The sequence below is a fragment of the Pithys albifrons genome, chromosome 5 (assembly GCF_047495875.1).
Source record: "Pithys albifrons albifrons isolate INPA30051 chromosome 5, PitAlb_v1, whole genome shotgun sequence".
Lineage (NCBI taxonomy): Eukaryota > Metazoa > Chordata > Aves > Passeriformes > Thamnophilidae > Pithys > Pithys albifrons.
In genome coordinates, this window is record NC_092462.1 from 17450331 (window position 1) to 17473167 (window position 22837).

The following is a 22837-nucleotide window of genomic DNA, read 5'->3' on the forward strand; positions in this document are numbered from 1 at the left end:
GTAATAAATTAGTGAAGATACTATTTAATTGACAGAATTTGCATTTAAATAGAAGTTTTAAAATAAAAATATATAAGAACCTTATGGATGCAATATTCAGTATTCCTTATGATGGTGATCCTTAACTATATTTCTTAACATTTTATTGTGTTTCCTTGATCCACCAGCATCTGCAAATACCTGCAAAAATTTAGGCTCATTTTGAAACTCAGCACCTTCCTAAACTTTACACTGTAAAGATTGTTTTAGCTTTTTGAACCATTTCAATTATTATGAAAAGTATTTGACTACTGACATTAGCAGAAAACAACCTATTATTGGGGCCCACTTACTCTATTCTAATAAAGACTTGGGATTATGGAATCAATAGGAAGGTATACTTTGATTCAAAATAAATAAATGGATCTTCTTGCAGCAGTGATAAAATGAAGAAAAACACATGCATATTCCCTGTTACGAAGGCAGGCAATTAATAAGTAGCAGCTAGTAAGTAGACTGTGAATACTGTATTTCAAAGAATTGTTAAGTTCCTCAAAAGAAAAGCTAAGACTCATATTAAAACAAACCCCCAATTTATTAAATAATACAGTTTAGTTTTACATGCAACACACAACCTACACTGTGAAGTATCCCAAATAGCATTGTTTCAATTAGGCCTGAAAGAGAATGTACAAAGGAGCAGCATCAGGAACATAGAGATGGAAAACCTAAGAAAGGCATAAACTGACATATTCTGCCAAGAAAAAGCTGGAAGAAAAGCCCCTCAAGGGGACAAGGGTTCATTTTTTCCTAATGTATGCCAGTGTGAATTAGGAGCAGAAATTAAAATGGTGTGAAATCAACGTAACTGAAATATTTTGCCCAGCAGTTGAGAAGAAAAGTATCATGAAGGAGAAAGTTGTATTCCTTTTAGACAGGAATGCATACATGTATGTATGTGTCATCAATATCACTTCTACCTACACCAAGCAAATAGTCTTCTCCTTCAGAAGCCCAGCCTTCTGTCTGTCTGGTGTGTAGCTACAGCAGTGGGAAGAAGTAGGAGAAACTGGAAACTGTTTACCCAGTTCTACACCAAACAGACAAAGCAGGCAGAAAATGTGTTAAAACTCAGAACCAGAAAAAAAATCAGAAAGGGACATGAAGTTGTAGGAACCCTTCAGTCCACGTTTAGGGCTGGGAGATTACTGGATAAGCTAGGGATGTGACTCATGCAGTTATATCTCTCCTCTTTTAGTAAGTCCTTTATCTCATCAAATATTCCATCAAAATTCAGGCTGCCTGCCCAACAGCTATGTCAACAGAGATCAGTCAATCAATCCCCTCAATGGTGCATTCTGTCCAATTGCATTATTTTGCTGGGCATCAAATCAGGTTATGTGATAGTGTCCTCCTTTGGCAGATAATGTTGAGGATAACAGGAACAAACACCAAGCTACTTCTAAGTTGACAGTGTTAAAGTGTTGACCCCTGGTAAGTCACAGGCAAGAGAATAATGTTACATCTACAAAAGCATGCTGCTTTTGGCTGATTTAGAGTTAACTTTCTTCACAGTGGCTGGTATAGGGCTGTGTTTTGTATTTGTGCTGAACATGAGGTTGATAATATAGAGATGGTTATGTTATTGCTGAGAAGGGCTTACTCAGAGCCAAGGCCTTTTCTGTTTTGTGTACTGCCATACTTGTGAGAGTGCTATGGGTACATGGGAGACTGGGAGGAGACACAGCAGGGACAGATGGCACTAAATGTCCCAAGGGATATTCCACATCATATGACAACAAGCTCAGTATATAAAGTGGGGGAAGATGGAGGAAGGGGGAGATGTTTGGAGTTTGTCTTCCCAAGTAACCATTACGTGTGATAGGGTTCTGCTCTCCTTGAGATGGCTGAATGCCTGCCTGCCCATAGGAAGCATGAATGAATTCCTTGTTTTGCTTTGCTTGCAGGTGTGGCTTTTGCTTGCCCTATTAAACTGTCTTTGTCTCAACCCATGAGTGTTCGAGCCTTTACCCTTCAGATTCTCTCCCCCATCCTGCTGGTGAGAGAGGAAGCAAGTGACTGTGTAGTGCTTGGTTGCTGACACAACCAATGACAGAAGTTATTGACATAGATATAGACAGGGACTAAATACAGACATATTGATATAGATGGGGGTTAAATAATGACGGAAGGAAGAGGAAACTGTTCTAGAATTCCCATTTTTCCATATGTTACATAAACCAGTTCATAAATGGGAGAAAGATCCCAGGAATGTTTTAGCTCAGAGAAGAGCTATATTCACTAAGTGACATCATAGAGGTGATCGAAGAGATAAAAGATGTCATATTCTTCAACAGAAAGTCACGGCCTACCAAGAAAACAAAGTTGCATTTATGCATTGCAAGGGCTAGAAAAAACAACTGGTGTTGTCTATTCTGTCCCCTGTTATGGCCCAGAAAATTCAAACCAGTTTTGTTGAAACCAAAAGCATTGCTAAAGAATCCTGCAGTCCCAGATACACCATTCTAATGTCTATGTAGACTCTGCCAAATGAGTTCAAGGTACAGAGTAAATGACCTGCCATCTTCTGATTTCAGGTATAGTTCAGGAAGACATGAACATAAAAAAAGAAATAGTTATGGGATACCTTCTTTAAAAAGAAAGCTTATTTCTATTCCCTGTAGCTTAACATTCATTGTCTTTTATAGCTAGGCCATATTGAAGCAGTTAAAGCCAAAATCACAAACCAAGTTATGCCCTCAGGCCCATACTCTGCTAAGCTGAGACACTGGAAATATTAAGCAAGTTATCTTCTAAGCTGGGTAGTGTCAATTAAATATCTCAGAGCAGTTTTCAACTTTGGTCAACAATCAGCTGTCTTTAAATGGGTTTGGTTCTCCCCCACCAAACCAAAGTGGTGTTTCATGTGTGCAGAGTTCTGGCCAGCACTACTCTGCAAAGATAACTGCAACCTGCTCAGTGATGCTGGGGCATCATTGTCTAGGTGAAAATCTTGGGAATTAAAATGAGTAAGAAGACTAATGCTTATACAGTTACTGCTACAGGGTTGTGATTTAGGTTATTTTCTAGGAGAAGAAGTTTACTTTCTAGATTCCCCAGTCTTGCTGACAGCCAGCAAAAACACCAATTGTATTATTATTTTTTAGTTTGATTGTTGGCTGAGTGTGAATTCATGCAATGCAAGCGTAATTGTCTTATATTTAACATATAACAGGATCATTATTTGCTGTTTTTCTTTAAATCTAAGTGAGAAATTTAAATCACAGGTGGCCTGATAACAGAATGATACTTCTTTGTGAGTTGCTTTCCTTGTGTAAAGGTATTTTAATCCAACCTAATAAATTTAAAAAAAAAAAGAGAAAAAAATATCTACAGTTCAACTAAATCTGCTATGCCATGGCTGATACACTTTTGTAAGCTTCATACTGAGTATTTCATAGAATCACAGGTCACAGTATTCTTTGAGTTGGAACAGACCATAAAAATCATCTAGTTCCAACCTTCCTGCCATGAGCAGGGTTGTTGCCCACCAGACCAGGTTGATTCAAGCCCCATCCAACTTGGCCTTGAACTCTAGCAGAGAGTGGATATCCAGCTTCTCAGGGCAACTTGTTTCAGTGTCTCCCAAGCCTTGCAGCAAAGAATTTCTTCCTAATATCTAATCTAAACCTAGCCTGTTTCACTTTAAAGCCTTTACGCCTTGTGGTCTTACCAGGTGCCATTTTAAAGAGGCTCTCTCCAGTTTTCTTGTAAGCTGCTTTTACATACTGGAAGGCTGCAATGAGGTGTCCCTGAAGCCTTCTCTTCTCCAGGCTGGACAACCCTAACTCAGCCTGTCTTCCTAGCAGAGGTGGTCCAGCCTTCTGACCATCTTTGTAGCCCTCATCTGGACTCAGAGAACAGGTCCATGTCCTTATGCTGGGAGCCTCAGAGCTGGATGCAGTACTCCAGGTGGGATCTCACAAGTGTGGAGTAGAGGGGCAGAATCATCTCCTTCAACTTGCTGGCCACACTGCTTTGGATGCAGCCAACTGTATCCTGGGCTGCAAGTCCACACAGCTGTGTTGCATCAAGCTTTTCATACATGAATACCCCCATGTCCTGCTCCATAGGGCTACTATGTCCTCCCAGCCTGTATCTGTGATTATTTCACCCATTCTCACATCTCAGTCTGAATTTGTTTTCTTTGACAAGTTTTGGATCCCTCCAAGGAATTAGTGATTTAAATTAGAAGAGGTACTAGTGCTTTCCTTCCCTTCAGATGGAAAGATGGAAATTCAAAAGGACATTAAAAGTCTTTGTCCAATTCCTCTTTTTTTCTCACCTGTTCTAGAAGAAACAGTTATGCCTAAGCAAATCCCAATTCCATTACCCTTTTGAGTACTGCTGACATTCTTGTACAGTAATTCTCTTGCACCATAGGTCAAGAAACAGCTGACATAGCCTTTAAAAGTCTCTTTTGCTTTATAACTTGACTCTTGCAGTTAGTTTACAGGTCAGATGACTGGGAATATTCAATTGAAGCTTAATTTACAGTTTCAAAATTAATTTCAGACTGAAATTATTGTTTTCCATCTTACTAACCCTGTTCACTTATCAATGCTCAGAGGTTAGAGAGCAGATGTAATTAAATATTAATGTAAAATAATGTAAAACTGATGCAAGACTCAGAAAGTTGCCTGTATTAAATATGAAGAGCACTGAAACTTATCTACTTCAGGCTCTTTGCATTTTTTAGGCTATGGTTAAAATCTTGTTTTAACCTGGCAGAAGTCTACCATAATGCTGAAAAAAGTAGAGGTGCCTTCTCCTCCCTACCAGTGCTGCCAAGCCATGTCCCTTTCTCTTACACTAAGGCTGTAAGTTCCTTTAATGGAGCTGATACAGATAAGAGTCACCACAGGGAGCTGGTGGGATTAAGCAGCCCAGGAAAAGAGGCAAATCCTGCTTTCAGTGGCACTGGGGGATATTCATCTAGTTAAGGCAATGGGGTAACCGCACTCCATCTGCTGTGTGTGCCTAACAGCATCCACACAGAGAATCCCTCCATGCTCTGGAAGAGTTCACTTCTATGAGAAAACCTTTAGTGAATTAATTGCAAAGCTAAGAGTCCAATTTTCAAAACTCTTAATTACTTGAGAGTACAGAATTTGTTAAGGTTATGGGAATGCATGCCCCAAAATCCCTTAAGAATCAGACTTCTAAGAGTTGGGAGACTCTGTGCTTTTGGAAAAACTTCAGTGTTCCTAAACCAATCTTTAAATTCTTCAGTACTCTTAGAAATATCACCGAGAGACGTTTTTTTAATATCTCACCTTACATGCATTGCTAAGCTTGAAGATTAAAGAAGGTATTTGCAGCAAATATGAGAAAGTTAAAGAGAAGTACATTTAGGGCCAACCTCAAGTGAAACATCATAATGATGATGAGCAGGACTGGTGAAATTTGTGAAAACAGAACAAAACATAATTTGCTATGAAAATGGCTGGTACACAGCACTGTTTTATACATTTCCTTCTCCATTCAAAGAACCAGTAATCCCATGTAGAATAATCAAGAATTAAATTATTATTAGTAATAAAATTATGATGGGTTTCTGTACTTATTTTGGCATTTATATGTGATATAGAAAGTGCATTATCTGATGTTTTATTTCAAAGTGATTTTTTTAATTGCACTGCAGGGAACTGAGCTTAATTTTCCAATGCTTTGCAAGGTTTTACTTTCAGCTAAGAACTTTTATTTTGCTATCTACATAGTAGAAACATAATCTAGTGGTCATATACTTACAGTTCTTTTTCTCAGTGTTGAATATCAGTATTTTTTATATTCTGCTGCTGGCCTACACTTACAGGTGAGATGGTGATCCCTCATCCACTGATAGGCATAATTTCATTTTTGATATCTTTGTAAATATGATCAATATCTAATCCAATGTACCTGATGTAACAATGTTCCTCCTCATTGTTATACATCCTGTCTACCTATTACAGAAAAGAATAACACCTCCACCCCCACCCCCCACCCCCATTTAAACATTTAGCAGATATCAAGAGAAAACAAATTAAAGTGAACCTGGACAAACAATTTACAGAAGTTTGGAGGCAACAACTTATAATAGTAGAAGACTCACAATATTAAAAGGCCAAAAATCATCACAGTAACAGATTTGAGAGAAGTTTGAAAAACTAAACTTGTTTTCTTCCTTCACTGTGGAAAACAAAAGAACAATTTGTACACATAGCTATTGTATGAGCTGTGTTATCACTGATCATTTTACTCTGAGTCAGTTACCACAGATATTTATAAATCTTATCAGAACTCTAGTTTTTCTTTTATGAAAGTAAATACAATTCCAGTGTCTGCTAGTAGAAGACATAAATGTTATGTACTGAAAGGAAGAGAGGTGCAGAAGATTGGAAAAAGAGGATTGATTAAGACAATGTGCTTTTCCATGTCATTCTACTCATATGACCAAGAGCAGGAGACAGATAATAGAACTTAAAAGAAGACTAATTAGAATAAAATTACTATTGTTTTTGATTCTCATATAATAATGCTTAAACTCTCTAGCACTATGTGTATTAAAAATTTTAGCAGGATCTATTTATCTTTTAGATATAATTTAGTATGGCAATTACATAGAAGTACCAGTTAGCCCTCTGTAATACAATTTTGGGAGTAGTTAGAATTTAGGATGCTACTAACAGAACTTCCTGCCCTTTGCCATCTATGACACTGTACTACTCCATTTTCATTGATTTTAAACTATTTTACCCCTGAAGTGGTTCTGTCTTTTTTTGCTTTACTTAATACTTGAGTTCCTGTTGCAGAAAAACAGCCCTAATCCCACTCAAGAAATAGAAACTAAATCTTTTGTAGTGATGAACTGTAAATGAGAAATGATTATTTTCTGATATCTGTCTTATACAGGCTTAGAGTGAGAATTACGGATATATCATGCCCCAGTTTTTATTATTTAGTATGATTTCTATGGTTGCTCAGGCTCTATGGGGTACTATAATGAGATGAAACATAGTGAGGAAGTAGATAATGCACAGTTTTTTTAAAAATCCAAAAAACTCAGTGACAAGCTGTGTGGATTAAAGCAGGATGTCATCGTTGTGTGCCAAGGTATTGAAAACTCATTCAAGTCTTTCATTTAGGAAGTGTTTTGACATCTGTGATGGAAAAGCTCTCATAAGCACACATTTTCTTTGTATGGGCTCCAGTTGGATGGAATTGGGATAGAGGACAAGTGTTCAGCCTAAACAATTAAGTCAAGAGCCAACATCTTCACCAAAATTCAGCTTACTGTCAAAATGTTTCAACTGAGCAACAGTGCCTCGTCCAGGCAAACAGGTAAGCATGCAGCAGGGTGTGAACTGAGGTCAACTATATAACTGCCAGGTGTGGTTGTAACAGGTTTTCCTCTGTCAATCACTTCCACCTAGATGATGTTACAGTAGTCTATGAGCAGAAGTCACTTTGTTACAGCACCATTTTCTTTGCAGCTGCTGCCATTCAAAGTATCCAAAAGTCATGTGGCTCACCTGAAACTGGAGAAACATATAGGTATATATACATCATGTTATGTGTTTTATTGTCTCTTTAGAGACCTGTAGAAGCAGCTTTATAGTTGTTAATTCCACTTTCTGCAGTGCTTGTTCTGTCATTAAACCAAAAAAAGATGGTGTCACCCATGGTGTTTCTCCCTGGCTCATTGTTTGGATAGCTGTTACCTCAATTGACTTCATTCTCCATGAAAGTCAAATGAATTCATAGTGTTCCTTCTTTACTTGAGTTATTACTTCAATATCATAGCAGAAATCTTTGGTCAGGATTCACCTGCCTAAAGTGAATTTCCTGTTCCCTGTTTCTACAACCGAAATAGACTGACTACACCTATCTTTAACAGAGTGAAACAGGTGCTTTCAGGGTGAAACCCATCCTATCTCAAAACATATGCTTAAAATAAGTCAGATGAATAGAGCTCAAGAATTGTTCTTTGTACCAACTACAGTCAATAAGAATACCTCTGATGCAGTTACTGATAGTTGATAAATTCCTAGTTCTGCAGCCCTGAGGACTGTGAGACACTGGATTTTATCCTCAGCTCAGCTGAGGTTCTGAAAACCAGAACAACACAGAGGTAGAAAGTGATACCAAATTTATTCAAGGAGCACATGAGGATGATGGTGGAAGGAGTAGAAAAGTGCTTAAGCATCTTTAAAGCAAGCAATCCATTGCTCTCTGGTTTGGTCACTGACACAATATTGGCTTTTTGTATGAAGAGCATTGTGCTGGTTTTGTCTCTCAATTTTCTTCATAGTAGCAAGTATGGGGTTTTGTTCTGGATTTGTGCTGAAAACAGGTTTGATACTACAGAGATATTTTCATTATTGCTGAGCAGTTCTTACACAGAGCCAAGGCCTTTTCTGCTTCTTGTACTGCACATCCAGTGAGAAGGTTGGGGGTGATTGAGAATTTTTGAGGGGACACAGCTGGCACAGCTGACTCCAAGTGACTCAGGGGATATCCCAGTCCATATGACATTATTCCAGGATATAAAGCTGGTGGAAGAAGGATGAAGTGGGGATGTTCAGAATGATGGCATTTTGTTTTCCCAAGTAACTGTTACATGTGATGGAGCCCAGCTTTCCTAGGAATGGCTGAACATCTGCCCTCTGATGGGAAGTAGTGAATGAATTCCTTGTTTTGCTTTGCTTGTGTGTATGACTTTTGCTTTTGCTATTAAATTGTCTATATCTGAACCTGTGAGTTTTCAGACTTTTGCTCTTCTAATTCTTCTCCCATCCTGCTGGTGAGGTACTGAAGAGGAGCTGTGTGGTGCTCATACTCCAGCTGGAGGTAAGCAATGACAAACATCATGAAGTTTTGCAGTTTACACGAAGTGAAGTGTTCTCTTCTGCACACTCTGACTTTAGAAGAGATAGATTTTCTTCCTAGTGGACTTCCTTCCTAGAGCTTTGAGAAGCACCTGATCCCTGCAAGATCTCAGATTATAGGGCTGTAGAATACTGCTGGAGGACGAACAGTTTGAGCTCTCTACTCTAGTGTCTGATTCTGACCTTTAATAGAGAGATAACAATCACCTTTCAAAGTTTTAGCTAATGGATCTGAACTTCAGGATCGCTGCAGTATAAAGCTGATGGAAGTATATGTGTAAGGATATGGAGTACATACAAGTAAATAGTTGAGCAAAGAATGGAACAAATCTCTTGTCAAGGGCAACAGGACAGGAAACATATTGAACAACATGAAATTTCATGTAAATATAAGAAAATATTTCTTACTGTGAGGATTGACACACAATGACACAGGTGTCCCAGAGAGGTTGTGGACTCTCCCTAGTTGGACATACTCAAAAACTGTCTGAATATGGTCCTGGGAAACCTATTCCAGCTGACCCTGCTTGAGTAGGAGCGTTGAATTCAAGATGATCTCCAGATGTCTCTTCAAAACTCCATTATCTGTCATATTGTCCAAGAAAAACTGAATACATACCATAAGTGACCTATAACTGAGGGAAGGCCAAGCCTTGCTTATTATTTAGGGACCCTTAAAAGATTAGTTCAATTATTGTCATTTTTTTTCTTTGAAAACCAAGCTAAAGCACCCAATATCATCCATGGATGAATCTGCATGTTAATTTATAGAAACTTTGATAGAAGATATTCACAGATAGTAATCAATGAGCTCACAGTGGAATGGAGTGAGGATTAGAGCACACTACCTGTCTTGCCCTTACCATGTGCATGCAATCATCTTTGTCTTGGAAATAGTGAGCAATTTACTGTAGCCCAAGGCTGTTTCCGGAAGAAGATAGTAGGATGAAGCATAGATGTCATAAATTCACTGAATTCCTTGCATGATGGCTTCCTTGACAAAAAACACCCTAAATGAAGACAAATCTGTTCCAAGATTTCAAAAGGGTACCCTCAAAATTATGACCTAGAAGCTTTTCTTTTAATTTCAATTAAATGGAAGTAAAATATTGATTTCTTCTTCCTCAGAAATTAATATTTGCACTGTTCAAGGTACTGAATTACTTATATGAGTTTAAAATGCCAAGCAAAGCAGAGAAACCATTAATAATATGAATATAAAAGCAATCTAATGGTTTCATTATAATCTACATATACACATAAAAATAGATTATAATCTACCACTCCTCATCCTGAAGCACATATTTTGGTTTATAGCACTTCATCAATTTTAATTGTAAACGTAGGAAATAACGTCTTTTTTCCCCTGCCAATACATAGAATGTGAAAATGTAACCAGTATATTTTTTCATTTTGTTTCATGTCATTAACTTTCCTTTCAAATGCAAGTCCTTACAGAGTTCATGAAGCATTGAGCAGGTTTCAAAAACATAGTAGAAAATGAGGCATTTCTAAAAAAAAAAAAAGGAGAAGACTATCAAAGAAGGATCATAACGTGTTCATCCCTACGACTTAGGTTCAAAGTCTGTCATTCTCTTATATATTGCTAATATATCCATGAATTCACAACCAAACAAGTTGAATTTTTAAATTACAGTTGCAATTAGTGTAATGGCTTGTATTTTCTATGTCCTCTAAATATTCTAAGACTTACAAACAACAAGAAAGAAGACCAGAGAAGAAATAGCATAACAATTACTACCTCTGTCTTACCCTCTGTCTTTATTATGTTAATGGCACTTATACTAAAGAAATCTAATCACAGGAGACCTGGAGCGCATCAACACTGACAACTGCACAATTTGTTCTTAATAAGAGCAAATACTGCAAGACAAACTTTGCTGCAATTTTTGACAGTGTTCCTAAGTTTGGAGAAACAGAAATTGGGATTACTGCATTTTAAGCTAGGAGCTGCAGCTCATAGTTCTATTTTTATTCTGCAATATGGTACTGCAGCACTATAGTATTATATATAATATATAATGTACTGTTTTACCGTGCCTCAGTTTCCCACTTGCAAACAGCAACATTTGTTTCTAACTAATGTGATTCTGTGCTCATTATAAGCTTCAAAATGATGACCACTTGCTCTAAGCTGCATAAGTAGTCATGCTGAAGTCTTTCAAATGTCCATCTGTAAAATTATTCAATCTCACAATAAAACACTGAGAGGAAACACTTAGTTTGCTTTTTTACATCAACCTGGAGTTATTTGATGAAGAGATGTTAAATTTCAGTGAATTATTTAACCTGACATTCTATATAACACTGTCTGAAGAACTTAACCCAAATTATCCTTAATATATTTAATTTTTTTTTCACCTGAAATGAGGCAGTTCATTAACAGTGACTCTTAAGTCATCCAGACTGACTGTGTGGAGTCTTTGACCAGCAAGTACTGCACTCAATACTGTTTAACAAGCACTATCACCTAATGAGAAATATATTATACACTGTATTACACCCTAAACTTTACAAAATGTAAAAGGATTCAGGAACAGTTAAAGCCCCACAGGTCATAAAGGCTTGCATTTTGTATGAATTAAGGGTGTATAAATATTGTGTGTTAGAAGGAAAGTAATACATCATAGACAAAATACAGCCCAAAGGAAAGAAATAAAACTTTGCTGTAGGGCCTGACTAATAAAGCTTTTTATCTATCTCATTATTAATATTACATATTTTAGTGTATGTCACAAAAATATACTGTGGATCTTTCAATTGAAACTTTTAACTAGGTATTATTTCCTTCTTCTACCTGATTGTCTGATATTAAAAAAAAGGCACAGAAGACCTCTGAGGGCAGCAAACAACAGATTTCCTTTTCTCGCTAGTGCCGGTTAGAAAGCATTGCCTCCTCAAAATAGCCATCATCTTATTTCCATATACACTGAATTTCTTAACCAACCAAGGCACCTGCTTAATTTGTCTGGATTTTTAAACTCCCGCTGCTAGGGACCTAAATCCCACATTCCTGTGTTCCTTTTCAGAATTAAGCATTCATCTAAACCAGTGGTTTCTTGTGACTAAAGCATGACAAGAAAAAATGGAAGGACTTTTAAAAGTTTTTGGACGTACCTGTTTTTCAAATTCTTAATATCTTTCAGTGCACGCTTTGTGTCTTGGCAAATGTCACCCAAAGTGCATGTTCGAGAGGTGTTTAGAAGACTATGTAGGCAAGAGGGTTTGCATGATTTGTATCTGAAAAATATCCTTGCTTTATTTTGTGACTTCAGAATAGCAAGCACTTGTGCTGAATATGCAGGACACAACTTCTGCTCTTATGCATGCATGTCCCTGTTTAATGTACTTTATCTGAGACTGGGGACACTGCAATCTAGATTGAAATGCCCCTGTAAAAAGTGACCCCTATTTTTTTGTGCTAGTTATTTAGATTTTGGAGATAATTTTGTTAGAAATCCAATACAGATAGCAGAAGCACTCACAGATAACTAGAAGAGTGAAGAATACAGAAAAATTCCCTTGTTTGTTTCAGTCTCAACTCCTGTACCAAATCTGTGCAGAACTCCCATTAAAAGATACATAATGACTCCCTGTAATAAGTCGAATTACACTGAGTTTGTAGAATTCACTTGAGCATCCATTAGGCAAAGGAAATTCACAACTGATTGCATTTTATGTACTGGCCAGCCTCAAGAGGTTGGCAAGAGAACAAGCTAGAGATGAGTTCAGAGCATCCAGGAGTACATGTGGCAAAACAAAGTCTTCCATTAGCCCAGACATCAGCTTATGCTATGTGAGTCTCTTCTGGTAGCACCCAGCTCCTGATGGATCCTATAATGCCTATAAAATCCATGAGTGCATGCAGTTTTCATTGGTATCACCAATGCTGTAATGCACTCCATAGCAGTGGCATTCACCTCTGCAAAAAGACCAAAGAGGATAGAGAGAAATGTTGTCTAGACAAAGCATAAATGCACAAGCATAGTGGGTATTTTTTTGTTTAATAGTGGAAAACTACACAAAGGAAAAAAAAAACATATGTGTGGGGAGTGAGGGGGAAGCTAAAAAAAAATTATCATCATACAAAAACTTTTAGTCAACAGGCAGCCTGCTACCCAATTTACTGCCTGCATGATATAGAGGAGGATTGGGACACAGCCCAGTACTGTGTGTTCAATGTTCCCTGTACTCAAGGCTGCTCAGGAAGGCATAACATTAGCTCACAGTTACCAGTACAAAGTAAGATGAGTATATTGACTCCTTAGACTGTCTATAAAAATGGAAATTTATCAGAGGGCATTTTTTAAACACAGTACACTCCATGAATTATTTAACAGTTGCCTAACCCTGCTCGGTACCATGACTCTGGCAACAGTCAGTGCAAGCAGAAAACTTTACTTGGCACTTCACAGAATTACAGCAATCTCATAAATTAATTAAGTACAATCTAGTAGCCTGGTACTTGTCTGCTGCACTCCACAATGGCTTTATATTTAGGACAAGCTCACAACTAACACTGAACTGTGCTGCCACAGAGTTACATTGAGAAATGGCTCAGTCTCACCTTTACAGGGTTTAGTTTGGTTTTTTTTTCCTGGCCTTTCATTACGGTTTCTATATTCCTTAATTAAAATGAGTGGGCAGATAGGTACAGCATTCTCAAAGAAGAATTGTAAAAGGTAACATGATAACAAACAGGACTCATTTCTCCAAGGTATCTAGCCCTCAGATGCCACAATCATATAGTCAAAATGGAGGAAGCAAGAGCATTGCTGGAAGTGCTCAGCAGCTTGTTTGTAGGATGATATGTAATCTGTTGCAAAACGAAAAGCATATTATAATATTTTTGAAAAAAGAGCATAATAAGAGAAAAAAGGAAGAAACACATATCCAAGTCAGGTATAGTAGTATACACAGAATAAGACACTTCTCAAAATCTCATAGGTCAGCTGTGTGCCTGGATACAGTTATGATATTGGCTGGATCTCAAATCCCTCTTTTATCACTTATGCTATTTGATAACCAAGAAAAAAAGGAGTAAGGAGCTTACCCTTTGCTTCCATACCACAATAAATCCCACTTCCTTTTAGAGCTGGCAGAACAGGTATGTCTCTCAGTTCTAGCACATCAACCTTTAGTATTCTCTCAAAGTATATCTACATAACTGTAAATGACACCATCCAAGACTATTTTCCACAATGGATGTGATTCCCTCCTATAGTCAAATCCAGGACACTTGCAAGTACACTGGTAAACTCAGTTCTTCCATATCCTGTGCTGAACTTCTCTGTGTCTTTACAAGCACAGATTTTTCACTGATCTCCAAGTACAAGCAATTCAACTGTCATCTTAAATGGTTCAGTTTGACTAATTCAATGTACATTAGAAGCTGTCATTAATGGATCCTTTCCCTTCCCCACTGCTTCAGTGATCAGATATCAAGGTCTCAGGGTATTATTAAAACCCCACATTTCTTTGAAATATTTAGACAGTTAATTTGGTGTTGTGATATTTGAAAAGAAACCAAGTCCAGCTTTTTCAGAAGAAGAGACAAAGAATTTTTCACACATTCTTGAGACATCAGGAAGATGGAACAATGTTAAAAACTCATCAGTTTCTTTCCTTGCTTGACTAAAAACATACTGAATATGAATTGAATGAGAAAATATTCTTTTGTTTTTTTTGAATGAGCCCCCAATCACTTAAAATACTATGGCAAAATGAAGAGCTAGCTGTGTTCTGAGCTCAGTTCATTCACTTTCACAGGCTCTGTCTTCCCAGAATGTATAAGAAAAAGTAGATATAGAAGGAAAAGAGGAAGGACTGAAAAAATCTATTCACTTCTGTTTGCTACCCATTTGAGGAAAGGTACATGTGGAAAATCAGTCTCTGCTTCCTCCTTTTCCACAGAGATCCTTGCTGACACTCACATGTAATTAGGAAGTGGAAATGGATCCTAACCTTGTCAAGTACTGAACACATCATACAGCAAAAAAAAGACAAGTTTTAAAGATGTTGAGAGATGGAAGCACCTCACCACATGCCCGTGATGCCCTCCAGTAATCTGAATCTACATCAACTAGTATGAACTGACTCTGCCTACAGTCTGAAATATTTTGTTTTGTGAGGATCTAACTAGAAAGGAGATATTTCAATATGATTCAGTGACTGTGAGAGACAGTTCACAGATGCTTGCTTCTATTTTAAAGCACTGTAATTCAATGCCTTCTTTGGGTTAATAACTGGAGAGGATCTTCTGTATTTTAACCTGTGAGTGCTTGCTCTGACCACTAGGAAAAAGTTCAGGGCTGCAAATTTAAGTAGAGCAGAGGTCTTTGAGAATCACATAGGAATTGTCAGCTAATTTCATGCCTAAATAATTGGACAAGCTTTCAGGCATCTGTCTTAAAGTTCCTAAATCCATCTTTAAGTTCTCCATTCAAAGTGGACTTTTAAGATTTTGGTTGATTTAATGTGAAAAAGAGATATTTTAAGGCTTTTATATGTTCATATGTCTGGCTTCAAGTTCAAGGTATTGCTCCAGAAGGAATTCTTTGCTCTTCATATGACTATAGCAAGCATGGAAAAGCTCTTCTGGCTCACCAGTTTGTGATTGAAAAGCATAATCACCTAATGAGCCAGGATGAATAGGTGCTTTGGAGATATCTGGGGTTTTGTTACTTGTAGATTTGTTACTTTAACAAAACTGGAGCTGAGCCTTGCTGTTCTTACTTATGAGCTGGAAATTAATCCTTTCTACCATTGAACATAGAGAAGTTATTTTTTCCAAGATTTTAAGAGATTCAATTTTCATGGCTGTTTAAGTTGTCATGCCCAAAGGCACACTAGCATTTACCTGTGTCAATACTTCATATACTCCCTCTGAAGACCTTTTATGGATAAAACTCTTGGAAATGCTTCCTGCTCTCTTTTACAGCAAATACAATGTTTATTCCCTACAAGGGATTCTGAATAAAATGCAAATAAGTTCTTAACTAAGATCTCTAAAAGTGATTTTCATTTTCTTTTTGCCTTTATAACCTTCTGCTCACTGTGTAGTTTGTGATGCACTGTGCATTCCAGGCTTTTGGGTTTTTTTAATATATTTTACTAGTAAAAGAGTCATCCCTGATCCTCACTCTTTACCAGTTACTGTTACCTTTTCCTCCATCTTTGAAGCTTCATTAATACAATTAAACAACAAGGCTAACCATATCTTTAATATGCAGATAGAGTATAGTCAAATATTCCAATGCTTCAAATTATTTCTATGGTACTGTTTGAGATACAGAGGTTTTGAAAAAACTGAGGGTAGCATAAACTCCTGAGTTTGACAACCTCTTCTGCTGAGTTAATACATGTGTTTCTCCTGGTAGTCTTCAAGTGTGAGAGAGACTAGTCTGAAGTGTTTCTAGTGCATTATCACTCCACACCAGATTCGTTAGTAGAAAACATCACTTTCACTTCAATTACTTATATTAGTTTACATCTGAAGACGAATATGCCTAATGAAATCAAGCACAATTATTTCCCATTGGCTTCCTCCAAGTTCTAGAAAGGTACAAAGTGCAGAGCAATTTAATCTCCACAATTTTTTGTTCCTTTTTCGGGACAATGAGGAGAGTGCTCATTTCTTCATTCCTTTGATGGAAAGCACAACTCTTTCCTGAGCTTTGGTACTATTTCCTAATGCGTATAAGTGGTGGCAAGGAAGGGGGAAGTGTTCAATCTGTGCTCCTTTCTGTTTGCAGTACCTCTCTCGAGAAGCACGCTGCTGTTCCTCAGCCTGGTCAATGGTAATGTGCAAATATTTATTTAATATTTAATTATACTATATCTGCATAAATATAATATATATACATTTTTATATTTTTATATTTATATAATTTAAATGTAACTCCTTTCCACTTAACAGTCTACAATTGTCTTCCATTTTCTTTCCCTGGTTATTCCAATGTAAAAATACGTATCTGATTTCAGCATTTACAATGTCTTTTGGCTTCAGGGACTTTCACACTCTCTTCCTCCAGGACAAGTGGGGTTGGCATGCAGCTCTAACCTGCAGTGCTGCACACATTGTGTCAACCATGATGATCTTCATGAACCTGCATGCTTCTTGATCCTTCAGATTGGTACAGAAGACATGTTGCTTCCCAGCCTCAAGATTAAGCAGCTGAGAGTTGAGTCTTCTGGCTAGGAAAGGTGTAACGGTGGAAAAAGGAGTGGAGTCCTGGAAAGGCAGACTAAATGCAACTGCTGACATTATTAGCAGGACAGCAGAAGTACAGCTGGTAGTGGCTGCTTTGGGGAAGAACTGGTGATCATTCTAACTATATAGCTACTACGTCACCCAGCTCTTTCCTCTCCCCAGGAGCAGGAGTGAATTGGCCCAAACTAAAAAGAGAGTGGGTTCCTAGCTATTATATCATTTATGGCATCTTGGTGCCCTAGTTAGATGTCTCCTGGCTCATTTATGGAGTAAGGCCCATGTGATTACACAAGTACATCTTTCTGTAACACTGCTACCTTTGGATGTTGCTCCATGAGATGTTCATCCAAGGCAAGGCTTCCACCAAAATAGGTGTGTCTGGTTGAAAAATAAGTATGTGCCTGAATTCAAAATGTATTTATGAAAAGTATTTTCCTTCCCATTTTCATCAAGACAGAGTCAGATTCCCAACTATCATAAATTAAATGTAGACCACAGATACGCTTCCATGTCATATTGTTGGAGTTCAACATACAACAAGTGATACGTTTGTATTTTATATATATGAAATAAATAAAATCATACTTTTTCATGTTGCTCATATGAACCTACCTATCTATCAATCTATAACTATGCTCTACTAAATTGGGGCAGGAATAAAATGATGAAGGATGATCTATATCAAACTTAGCCCTGAGCATTGCACAATATGTGATCCATTATCACTCTATCACAGACACCATCTTATCTTTAGTCTGCGTTTGACTTTATCTATTGCCATTTTGAACTTTTCTTATAGCTTTTGGTTTTTTTTTATAGAGTTTATCTATAATATTTTAAATTCCTTCATCTTTCAAATCAATTTAGAATGGTAATTTTCATTTATCCTGTTTGCCTTTGACTTTCCCAGTATGTTTTAGTATTAAATACATAATAATACATACTAGGCATGTATCCTACTGTTATTAAATGGAATTCGTACACATCACAAAAATAGTATTGGAAAAAAACCCCAATTCTTTATGAAAACCATTCTGTCATTACAGAAAGAATTCATGTAGAACAGCTTACCTAAAATTGACACAAACAATCTATAATGTAATATTATTTGGAAAATTAATTATTTTCTCCAAGAAAAAAGAGCCCTCTCTATACCACTGGCCCTAAATGCAAGTCTACCAGAAGGAAACTCTTACTAATATGGAATATTGTCTTGGAGTTGGAGCTTTATGGCCATATGGACTTGGTGTCATCTGCATGCTTACTGAGGGTGCACTTGATCCCGTTGTTCAGATCATGGATGAAGACATTAAGAGGCTGGGCTCCAATAATGAGCCCTGGGGAACAGCACTCATGATTGGCTGCCAGCTGGATTTAACTCCATTCACTAGCACTCCCTGGGCCTCGCTATCCAGCCAGTTTCTCACTCAGCTAACAGCATGCCTTTCCAAGCCATGAGCAGCCAGTTGCTCCAGGAGAGTGCTGTGGAAGACAGTGTCAGACTCTGTGTCTAAGGTCCAGGTAGACAATATCCAGAGCTTTCCCCTCATCCACTAAGCAGGTCACCTTGTCATAGAAGCCAATCAGGTTGGTCAAGCAGTATCTGCTTTTCATAAACACGTACTGGCTGGGCCTGATCCCCTGAATGTCCTCTAAACCTGTATGTGACAGTACTCAAGTTGGTCGATGACCTTCCCCAGCACCAAGGTCAGGCTGACAGGCCTATAGTTCCTGAATCCTCCTTCTGGCCCTTCTTGTAGATGGGTGTCACATTTACTAACCCTCAGTCAACAGGAGCCTTCCTAATTAGACAGGACTGCTGATAAATTAGTGGCTGAACCTTCCTTAATATTACAAATAATATGAAGGAAAACCATGCTGAGTGCTTAAGGCTAAGTGAAATTAATGCATTTTATTTTTACATGTCCCAAGATAGAATGCCTGGTCTACTATACCATTTTGTGTCTGGCTATTTATTGAATAGATGTCTTCAAACACTTTTTCCACCCTCCAGCCATGTGCATAAACTCAACTAAAAATGATCTTTACATTAAAGTTATTATTACATTGTGTCTTGTTTTACTATTGCATATAAAGTAGAATCAAGTTTCCTATCCCAGAGTACATCACAGTTTGAACAGGGACCCAAATTTTAGTGTCTATGTACTGTCAAAACATGTCTTACCATGAGCAAGACAGGCTGTATTCTGACAAATAATAACCCATCATAAACAGTGTGACAGATGGATGGTATACTGTAACTGCTGCAAATTACATAATTTCCTTTATAATTTAGAAATCCATTTTCATCTCGGAATTTTTTGGTGGAGAAAAACACAGGTTGAGCTCTTAGCTTAGTATCAGTACAGCACAAGGATCTACTACCCACATAAACAGGGCAGTATTTAACTGAGGGGAATTGTTTGGATGGGAGAAGACTAGCAGCCAAAAATGGAGGGCAGAAGTCTTTTCCAACAACCATAAAAATGTTCACATTAAGGAATGCCATCACTGAAACTTGCTCCCTAGTGGAGCAATCCTACTGACTGGTACATGGAAAAGAGAGAAAAACAAAACAAGAAGCTTTGAAAACTCGAGATTCTGGGAAATGCAAACAGATTCTGTTCTGCCTATCAAAATGATTTGTTATTATAGCATATAGTTAGGTGAGAACAAAGGCACATGCATCTCTGTCCTGCTTTAAAAGACATTGCTCCTGACTGTTTTGTGCTAAGTATTAAACACAAAAATATTAGTTTCATATAGCAAGAAGAGTTTACTGTAGGGGATAAAGGAAAGGGCAGAGTGTGTGAAGGAAAGCCTCCTGCAGACCATAAGTGAGGGCTCAGATGCTGCTTTCCTTCAACCTTGGCAATTGGACCAGGGCGAAAAAAGCCTTCCTAGACAAACCTGCAGAGGACAGCGAGTTAACCTCTGAGCTGGAGGAGCCAATTTCATTATAAAAGTTCAGCAGAAACTGATGTATACATTACTCATGATTCTTAACACCAGGCTCTGGACAGATGTCTAAAGGTATTTTCTTGATAAATACAAAAACCTCAGAAACAACAGGCAAGACCTCAGAAACAACAGGAATTCAGATGGGGTTAAGAACTGCTGAAACATCATCATGCCAGATGGGTTGCAGTTTCAATATTCCCAGTGTTATTATTTTAAGATAAACACCTATGTGAAAACTGAGTCATATGTTTTCATTAGGAGACTAAAGAAATACTTCTATAATGTGATCTCTCTTTTAGGCTAACACAAAACATATTTTATTATTTCAATCTCTAAAAGAATTCTTTGAAATAATACTTCAGGTTCCCAAGGATCTTATTTGATGATGAGTTTTTTTGTTTTGGTTTTTTTGTTTTGGTTTTTAAAATTAAATCTCCTCAACCTAGAAAGATAAAAAGCACTCTTAAAATGAAAAGTAAATGAATGTAACAGCCCCTGCACAGGACCAAACTGAGATAAGATCATAACACAAGAAAATAGCAACATTCTCTTTCCTCAGACAACTACATCCAAAACCAACTGCTTTGAAGTGGAGGTTGCTATTTTATGTTGCTGAGTAGAAAACAGGACTTTTGTCAGGTGTACCCTAACAAGAAACTGCCTCCTAAATTTATTTATTCTGGCTGTATTTCAGTCCTTGAATATATTTTCGTTCTGCTGCCAATCAGTAAGTATGTCAAGCACGGAGAAAAAACACCTGAACCAATCATTAACAGTAATTAACAAATCTAAAGATTGTGGACCATCTGGGCTGGTAAAACTTGCCTCACATATAGCTCAGAGCAGGATCAAGAAACTGTGGATTTAACAGATTTCATCTTATGAAAGTGATTTTGTCTTACTACAACAGACATTGATTGTATTGATACCTTTTAAATAATAATGATAAGAGTGAAATAAAAATATTTGTTTTCACAACCCTATTTGTATCCATGTAGGAAAAAAAAATCACATTTTTTTGTAAGTAGGCTGTGAGTTGTGCTTACATAGCTCCAATATCTTCCTTCACATGTACATGGCAGTAAGTCAAGTTGTGGCAAGTGACACACTGAAGGCACCCCTGTGTTTTCATATATAATTTATAATGATCTTATATTTGATGTTTCTCACTCCTTCTGACTTCTCGCAGAAAGTACCTGAGAAATATCCTCCAAATATACAAGCATAAACAAGTTAAAATAATTTTATTTCTGTAGAGTTTTGGGATTTAAGAGTATTGAAAAAGATCTCTGACTAGAAATTGCCACAGAAGTGGTAGCATAGTAACACACAGCACACAGCACAAGGAAGCTTCCTACATTCCTTCTTTAACCTCAGTTCAGGACTTAGACCAACCATCAGCAGGTCTTTCCTCTTTCTTCTATTAATTAAAAAATCCCCAACAATGTCTTTGAAGGAAAGAACCCATGCTATTAATTTATTTATTTTTATTCTGACACAAACTGATGCAACTAGGGAACTTATTCTCTGTTAAAGCTCATCAAAGATATTTGTTGCTCTAACTTTCTTTGACTGAATATTTCATTGTCTCATATGGGATTTATACTTTTGAAAATTACAGATCTATATAAATAATTAGAAATACGTAATATACTCACTCATTGTACCAAAACTTAACTTTAAAGATGGGATTTTTACAAATGCAAGAGAGGAAACGTGTATACTATTTGTGCAAAGGAATGGAATAGCTTTGTAACAGTCAAATTGGCTGGTAGAATTTTTCACTGGTGTTCATTCTTGCCTATTTAATTGAGTAATCTTATATTTTTATAAATAGTGGATGGATAAAACACATGGTTTATATACTAGACATCTTGAAATCTATTTAATGAGGGCAGGAGTGTATCCTTATATTGCTACCTTGAGCAAATGGATTATATTTTAAAAAAAAATTATTTAGGAATGAAACAATTTTTCAGACTTTTTCTTTGATAGTGAGTTTATTGGTGGAGGGTTCTAATTAAGGGTAAACCTTTTCACTCATCATGAAGCTAATGTATTTTTTCTTTAAACCAACATATTTAATGGAAGTTTTATCTTTCCTTGTTTTTTCACTCCTCCTTCCCACAGCATACACTAGAATTCTTTCTAAGAAGCGATTACGGTAAAGATTAAAATTTTCATTTTTGGCAAGGGATAGCACGTGCTGCAGAAGGAACTCAGAACATTATTATTTCCAGTTAGACTTTCATTCTCCTCAGGACCTTAAGACAAATATTTCTGAGCATCATTTGAAGGCATCTGGGACTAGAAATTATATGCAAACATGTACAGGACTTTTAGGAAATTAATTCTTTTCTTTCTTTTATTTTTAACTTAAATCATGCAAGCAGCCAGAGTACAACTGTTGACTCATAGTCAACTTGCCATCCATCCAATCTCCCAGTCCCTTTCTGCTGGGCTACTCTCCAGCCTGTCATTCCCCATTTTGTTTTGATAGCCAGGATTATCCCATCCCATCTGGAGAATCTGGCACTTGCTCTGGTAAAATTTCATTTGGCTGGTGATTGTCCAGTTCTCTGGCCTATACAGATCTCTTTGCAAGGCCTCTGAAAATCCAAATGTTCCATCTTTATTGATGCAGACCCCATCACTCACGCTAAAACATATGATTTCAAAATATTATGACTTTCACAAAATGCTCATTCTAACTTTCCATTAAATGTCTGATCTT